The sequence below is a fragment of the Anguilla rostrata genome, chromosome 18, assembly GCF_018555375.3.
Source record: "Anguilla rostrata isolate EN2019 chromosome 18, ASM1855537v3, whole genome shotgun sequence".
Classification (NCBI taxonomy): Eukaryota; Metazoa; Chordata; class Actinopteri; order Anguilliformes; family Anguillidae; genus Anguilla; species Anguilla rostrata.
Genome location: NC_057950.1, coordinates 31,536,310 through 31,544,258, shown reverse-complemented (window position 1 = coordinate 31,544,258; position 7,949 = coordinate 31,536,310). Strand labels below are relative to the sequence as shown.

At 40.3% G+C, this 7,949-nt stretch overlaps 1 long non-coding RNA gene across 2 annotated transcripts; it reads right to left on the bottom strand.

Annotated features, from left to right (window-relative positions):
• Window positions 1-6: 6 nt before the first annotated feature.
• LOC135245081 (uncharacterized) lies at window positions 7-7,358 on the bottom strand. Of its 2 annotated transcripts, none has more exons than XR_010327141.1 (4): window positions 6,379-7,358; window positions 4,834-5,020; window positions 2,370-2,557; window positions 7-134 (listed from the first exon to the last, which is right to left on the bottom strand). It is a non-coding gene; the product is annotated as an uncharacterized LOC135245081 (long non-coding RNA). The 2 variants fall into 2 exon arrangements; XR_010327142.1 differs by lacking the exon at window positions 7-134 and adding an exon at window positions 2,198-2,242.
• Window positions 7,359-7,949: the final 591 nt, after the last annotated feature.

Sequence of the window (7,949 nt, the reverse complement as noted above, 5' to 3'; positions counted from 1 at the left end):
CTGCAATTTCCTGTTCTCTTATGTACTGCAAGTCATCTTTGCTTTCCACTCCCTGGTGTAAGATCGTTTCTTCTGGCACACTTGGCAGGACAGAAATGACTGCGTCCTTGATGCTCTCACTTATATCAGACATTCTGAAGGAAAGGAGTGGCTATTAGAGACAGACCAAACATGTTGTACACAGGCAAAGGGTAATAGTCAAGCAGGCTTGCATGTTCGAGGCAGAAATAATTTGAAATGGGGTTCTCTGAGCCCATCTTTAGGCAGTAAATCCCCTGATCAAAAAGGAAATCAGACTGGCATTTCTCTGTGACAAAGTAAACACAACTGTTGCAAACAAGAATCAGTTCTATCTTGCCAAAGACTAGTCCCTCATCATTCTTCTCAAAGACAACACACGTGGCTTTTTTTGTAGCTTGTGCCTTTAACGGTGACATTGTGTACAGCCACAGAGCTACGTAGCTGGAGGCCTAAATAATCAACAGATCACAAATTCTTGAAGTTGTGTAATTTGCGAGCACACTGTTTAAAATGTGTTTGTGTTTACTCTCAAACCTAAGGGTCCAAGAGCGAATAAGAGGCCCAAAGCAAAGTATCAGTTCAGGATAGTCACGTATATGATGATTGTAACCCACCTAAAGGGTCACTTAGCAGTAGGTAAATATTTTCAGGTTAAAGCTAGGTTCGTAAGGAGAGGTTATGAATGAAGAGATGGACACAATGAACAACCGGAGCCAGAAAGTGCAAAATGGTTAGAACTGTATTAAAGAAAACGTAATGACAATATGTAAAGCTTATCACATTCAAACACATTAATTTGTCTTCATATCAATGTCCTGAGCGTTGTAACTGTATTCACTGTCCATTCAGTTCTGAATGTCTTCTGTTCAGTCTGGTTCAGTTCAATTGGTCAAGTTCAATTTAGTTAGTTTCAAGTCAGTTTTGTTGGTTGGGTGCACCCTTTTTACAAAAAATAAAGTATCAAATAAAATTGTGTAATTTCTCAATCACAATCCTACCACACCAGAGTGGGGTTGGGAGAAACAAGGGGTATCAGGGGGTTCTACCTCAATGGATGAGGATGAATCAAGTTGATCAAGCTGGTCGGCTCGCCAGGGAGAGAATCCTAGGTTCACAGGTTTCTTCTCAGGTATCCAAAAAACCCAGCCTGTATGACAACAGGCTATTATAACAACTGAATACTTTTCTCAATCTTAGTTTTTTTCTTTAAGGCATCATTGTAACCTCAAAAGTGTAAAAGTGTTACTAATAAAGCAAACAGTACACTTTATAAATGTTCAACTGTACAGTTTCATTTTATCAAATATTCTATCACTCTTTTAACCATTAATCATGAATTATGAGCAAGGTATTTTCCATGTAACTATAGCAAAAAATATTTAAACCATGAACTCAATATAAATACATGGCAATAAACCTTTAACAATCAAGTAAATCATTAGTTGATTGTAAAATCATTTAAATGCATGTGAACTAACCCTCTTGCACTGTCATGCACAATAGAAGATATGGCTACATCATATACCCAAATGTAGCGCACTTGCTAAGCGCTAGTGCATGGTTTCTAACAGTACTGCATTAGCTAACTTCATTTACGTGCATAGGCTCAACTAATAGCCACCTTGAACGAGCTATAGCCTACTTAAAATTAACACAAGGTTATTACATGGCACATTCATACACATGTTACATAGCACATTCATACACGTATGATACAATAACAGTGCCATTTACGCTTTCAAATAGCAACATTCAACTTTATATGAGAGAAACTCAATAGCTATACATACCACGTGTGGCTAATGCTATTTTCAAGGAAACACGGAGTTAATAACACACGTGTTGCTGCTACAATGGCGATATTTTAGCTAAATTTCAAATTTAAACTCGCTGAAATCCCAAAGGAAGAAACTGAAGTGTGCAAACTGAAAAATACTAAACGCCACGTGTGGCTAATGCTATTTTCAAGGAAACACAGAGTCAATAGCACACGTGTTGCTGCTACAGTTACGATACTTTAGCAAATTTAACATACCAAGATCCCAAGGAGGAAGATTGAAGTGTGCGATCTGGAAAATATTTGGTCCGTGGGTCATTTACGGAGCTACTCTTTAGGTTTACTGCTTAAATTAACGATTATGATTTTTTACTTCTAATCGTCTTTTTCTTTCTCCCGTGCCTTCTGGGGACTGGAGTAGGGGGGTAGCACAACTTATAGCATCTGGCAATGAAAACAAAAATCTATCATTATGCATATTGACTAAAATTGCGCCATAATTAATTAGATAAAACAATAAGCTTTTTAATACACTCTTTAATTTGGTAGTGAAGTAGTAAATATACAGTACCTGCTCATTTCCATGCATTTAAATGTTTTCTGCACTGGATTGGTCGATTAACCTCTGCAATTTCCTGTTCTCTTATGTACTGCAAGTCATCTTTGCTTTCTACTCCCTGGTGTAAGATCGTTTCTTCTGGCACACTTGGCAGGACAGAAATGACTGCGTCCTTGATGCTCTCACTTATATCAGACATTCTGAAGGAAAGGAGTGGTGTGGCGCCCCGATCCCTGATCGGTGCTCCCCACGTGACCACCAAGACGGCCGAGCCCATCGACACCGGCGGCTGCTGGGGAAAGTCGTGAGTGGGCGGTACTTACCAAACCACAGCCTGGAGACGTTCAGGACCCTGGACAGCACCAGACAGAACACCTAAGGTGACACCAGGCAGCACCATGGACAGGGCTGCAGCAGAGGGAAGGTAAGGGGAATTTTCCACTCTGCTGCACACCTGCAACTGCTTGTTAGATTGGCTGCCGGCGCCCACCTGAAGCTGCTTGCGCTGACGAGCAGGCAGGCTTTTATAGCCCAGCACAAACACAGGAAGGGAGAGCTGCTGGGGCTTTCGGAGGAGCTACACCAGGCGACTTTCTGTACCTGGATCAGAGACCGTAAGCGGCCGTGGGCCACTCTCTCCTCGCGTAGAGGAATAGGTGTGACAACTTATCAACTGTTTTGTGTAACGGAGCAACCGTGAGTCCAGGGGACCGTGTGACCGGGGGCGACGACAGGGACCTCTCAGGGCTGGAGCTGGGAGAAGGTTGGAGCGCAACCACCCAGGGGGGGGAGACCTTCACCCCTACACCCCCTCGCAGCCGGGAGGAGCACCAGTCGACACCTGGAGGAAGGAGCCGGACCCGGACCGGACTGACCAAGCCCCGCCCCCCTAACCGATGTGCTTCTTGTTTCCCTCCAGAAGGAGACCGAGTGAATACCTGGAGTGGAGCACCGATACCCCGACCGGGAAGACATTTTTGTTGTTTTTGGCTCCCCCTACCTTTACCCCCACTCGTTACCATCATTAAAGAACGTTTTGTTAATCACTACCTCAGTCTCCCTGCTCTGGTTCTTCTGGACTTCCGTCACTCAACCCCCTGTGGGCTGAGAGAGTTCACAGTGGCTATTAGAGACAGACCAAACATGTTGTACACAGGCAAAGGGTAATAGTCAAGCAGGCTTGCATGTTCGAGGCAGAAATAATTTGAGATGGGGTTCTCTGAGCCCATCTTTAGGCAGTAAATCCCCTGATCAAAAAGGAAATCAGACTGGCATTTCTCTGTGACAAACACAACTGTTGCAAACAAGAATCAGTTCTATCTTGCCAAAGACTAGTCCCTCATCATTCTTCTCAAAGACAACACAGGTGGCTTTTTTTGTAGCTTGTGCCTTTAACGGTGACATTGTGTACAGCCACAGAGCTACGTAGCTGGAGGCCTAAATAACCAACAGATCACAAATTCTAGAAGTTGTGTAATTTGCGAGCACACTGTTTAAAATGTGTGTGTGTTTACTCTCAACTAAGGGTCCAAGAGCGAATAAGAGGCCCAAAGCAAAGTATCAGTTCAGGATAGTCACGTATGTAATGATGATTGTAACCCACCTAAAGGGTCACTTAGCAGTATCCCTTTTCCAGTTTCAAACATGTATTTTTATGATTAATATTATTATTATTGTTGTTATTATTATTTCTTAGTATCTATTCTCAGTACATTAATTATATTTTCTTATTTTATTTCCTACTAAGACTATCAAACGAGCTTCCCTGTCCATAAGAATTAGGCGGTGAAAATAACTACAATGCGCTCTGACGCGTGACTAGATGACACACTCGCTCGCAATAACGCATTAGCTGTGACACAGCCTCGTTATTTCTTATTATATTTTCTCAGTAAGTTAAATTAATTATATTTTCTTATTGTATTTTCTTATATGAGCTTTCGTGCAGGTTACCCGCGCTAACTATTGGTTGATTCAGTTCTCCAACAGCAATCCTTCTCTCATGTTATCACGACAAAGCTAGATAACATGGCTTAAAATGATTCATGTTCGAAGTGTTTTATCTGCTTTTTTACTGTCTGGTTAGCTTGCTACGAGGACGCGTGACAAGATGACACTCGCTTGCAATCACGCCTTGGCTATTTACAAAACATCATATAGATGCAGAAATGGGTACTTTTACTGAAGTTTTCACTAAAGCCACTCTGTGATCCCATATTATCTCCAGCTATGGCACACAATGTACCTCGGTACACATGTCCATCAGGTTAGACTATACCATTTAAATCAAAATAGCGGATTTACTGCCTTCTGGGGACTGGAGTAGGGGGGTAGCACAACTTATAGCATCTGGCAATGAAAACAAAAATCTATCATTATGCATATTGACTAAAATTGCGCCATAATTAATTAGATAAAACAATAAGCTTTTTAATACACTCTTTAATTTGGTAGTGAAGTAGTAAATATACAGTACCTGCTCATTTCCATGCATTTAAATGTTTTCTGCACTGGATTGGTCGATTACCTCTGCAATTTCCTGTTCTCTTATGTACTGCAAGTCATCTTTGCTTTCTACTCCCTGGTGTAAGATCGTTTCTTCTGGCACACTTGGCAGGACAGAAATGACTGCGTCCTTGATGCTCTCACTTATATCAGACATTCTGAAGGAAAGGAGTGGCTATTAGAGACAGACCAAGCATGTTGTACACAGGCAAAGGGTAATAGTCAAGCAGGCTTGCATGTTCGAGGCAGAAATAATTTGAAATGGGGTTCTCTGAGCCCATCTTTAGGCAGTAAATCCCCTGATCAAAAAGGAAATCAGACTGGCATTCTCTGTGACAAAGTAAACACAACTGTTGCAAACAAGAATCAGTTCTATCTTGCCAAAGACTAGTCCCTCATCATTCTTCTCAAAGACAACACACGTGGCTTTTTTGTAGCTTGTGCCTTTAACGGTGACATTGTGTACAGCCACAGAGCTACGTAGTTGGAGGCCTAAATAATCAACAGATCACAAATTCTTGAAGTTGTGTAATTTGCGAGCACACTGTTTAAAATGTGTGTGTGTTTACTCTCAAACCTAAGGGTCCAAGAGCGAATAAGAGGCCCAAAGCAAAGTATCAGTTCAGGATAGTCACGTATATGATGATTGTAACCCACCTAAAGGGTCACTTAGCAGTAGGTAAATATTTTCAGGTTAAACTAGGTTCGTAAGGAAGTTTATGAGAGATGGACAATAAACTGTGTATTATTATTTCTTAGTATCTATTCTCAGTAATAATTATATTTTCTTTTTATTCTACTAAGACTATCAAACGAGCTTCCTGACCAAGATTAGGCGGTGAAAATACTACAATGCGCTCTGACGCGTGACTAGATGACACACTCGCTCGCAATAACGCATTAGCTATGACACAGCCTCTTATTTCTTATTATATTTTCTCAGTAAGTTAAATTATTATATTTTCATTGTATTTTCTTATATGAGCTTTCGTGCAGTTACCAGCGCTAACTATTGGTTGATTCAGTTCTCAACAGCAATCCTCTCTCATGTTATCACACAAAGCTAGATAACATGGCTTAAAATGATTCATGTTCGAAGTGTTTTATCTGCTTTTTTACTGTCTGGTTAGCTTGCTACGAGGACGCGTGACAAGATGACACTCGCTTGCAATCACGCCTTGGCTATTTACAAACATCATATAGATGCAGAATGGGTACTTTTACTGAAATTTTCACTAAAGCCACTCTGTGATCCCATATTATCTCCAGCTATGGCACACAAGTACCTCGGTACACATGTCCATCAGGTTAGACTATACTCATTTAAATCAAAATAGCGGATTTACTGCCTTCTGGGGACTGGAGTAGGGGGTAGCACAACTTATAGCATCTGGCAATGAAAACAAAAATCTATCATTATGCATATTGACTAAATTGCGCCATAATTAATTAGATAAAACAATAAGCTTTTTAATACACTCTTTAATTTGGTAGTGAAGTAGTAAATATACAGTACCTGCTCATTTCCATGCATTTAAATGTTTTCTGCACTGGATTGGTCGATTAACCTCTGCAATTTCCTGTTCTCTTATGTACTGCAAGTCATCTTTGCTTTCTACTCCCTGGTGTAAGATCGTTTCTTCTGGCACACTTGGCAGGACAGAAATGACTGCGTCCTTGATGCTCTCACTTATATCAGACATTCTGAAGGAAAGGAGTGGCTATTAGAGACAGACCAAACATGTTGTACACAGGCAAAGGGTAATAGTCAAGCAGGCTTGCATGTTCGAGGCAGAAATAATTTGAAATGGGGTTCTCTGAGCCCATCTTTAGGCAGTAAATCCCCTGATCAAAAAGGAAATCAGACTGGCATTTCTCTGTGACAAAGTAAACACAACTGTTGCAAACAAGAATCAGTTCTATCTTGCCAAAGACTAGTCCCTCATCATTCTTCTCAAAGACAACACACGTGGCTTTTTTTGTAGCTTGTGCCTTTAACGGTGACATTGTGTACAGCCACAGAGCTACGTAGTTGGAGGCCTAAATAATCAACAGATCACAAATTCTTGAAGTTGTGTAATTTGCGAGCACACTGTTTAAAACGTGTGTGTTTACTCTCAAACCTAAGGGTCCAAGAGCGAATAAGAGGCCCAAAGCAAAGTATCAGTTCAGGATAGTCACGTATATGATGATTGTAACCCACCTAAAGGGTCACTTAGCAGTATCCCTTTTCCAGTTTCAAACATGTATTTTTATGATTAATATTATTATTATTGTTGTTATTATTAATTTGTTATTATTATTTCTTAGTATCTATTCTCGGTACATTAATTATATTTTCTTATTTTATTCCTACTAAGACTATCAAACGAGCTTCCCTGTCCATAAGAATTAGGCGGTGAAAATAACTACAATGCGCTCTGACGCGTGACTAGATGACACACTCGCTCGCAATAACGCATTAGCTATGACACAGCCTCGTTATTTCGTATTATATTTTCTCAGTAAGTTAAATTAATTATATTTTCTTATTGTATTTTCTTATATGAGCTTTCGTGCAGGTTACCCGCGCTAACTATTGGTTGATTCAGTTCTCCAACAGCAATCCTTCTCTCATGTTATCACGACAAAGCTAGATAACATGGCTTAAAATGATTCATGTTCGAAGTGTTTTATCTGCTTTTTTACTGTCTGGTTAGCTTGCTACGAGGACGCGTGACAAGATGACACTCGCTTGCAATCACGCCTTGGCTATTTACAAAACATCATATAGTAGCTAATATCATTATCTCAGATAAAAAAAACAAAAAAAAAAAACAAATGTGTGACACATTCAACCACCATTTTATTTTGGCTGGTTATTTATTTGAGAATACAGCGATGTCCTCTGGAAATGTAGATCCTACGCTGCTTATGTGCTCACTTCCAGTTCATAAAGGCTTGCTAGCTTGCTAAAGTGAACCAAATATGTTAGCTAGCTCGCTCGTTTGATAATGAGGATTGATAAACATAGTGGTCGTATAAACGCATTTAATTAAAAACTTTCACTAAATCTACATACCTTTATTGCCGCAACCGAATCTGTGC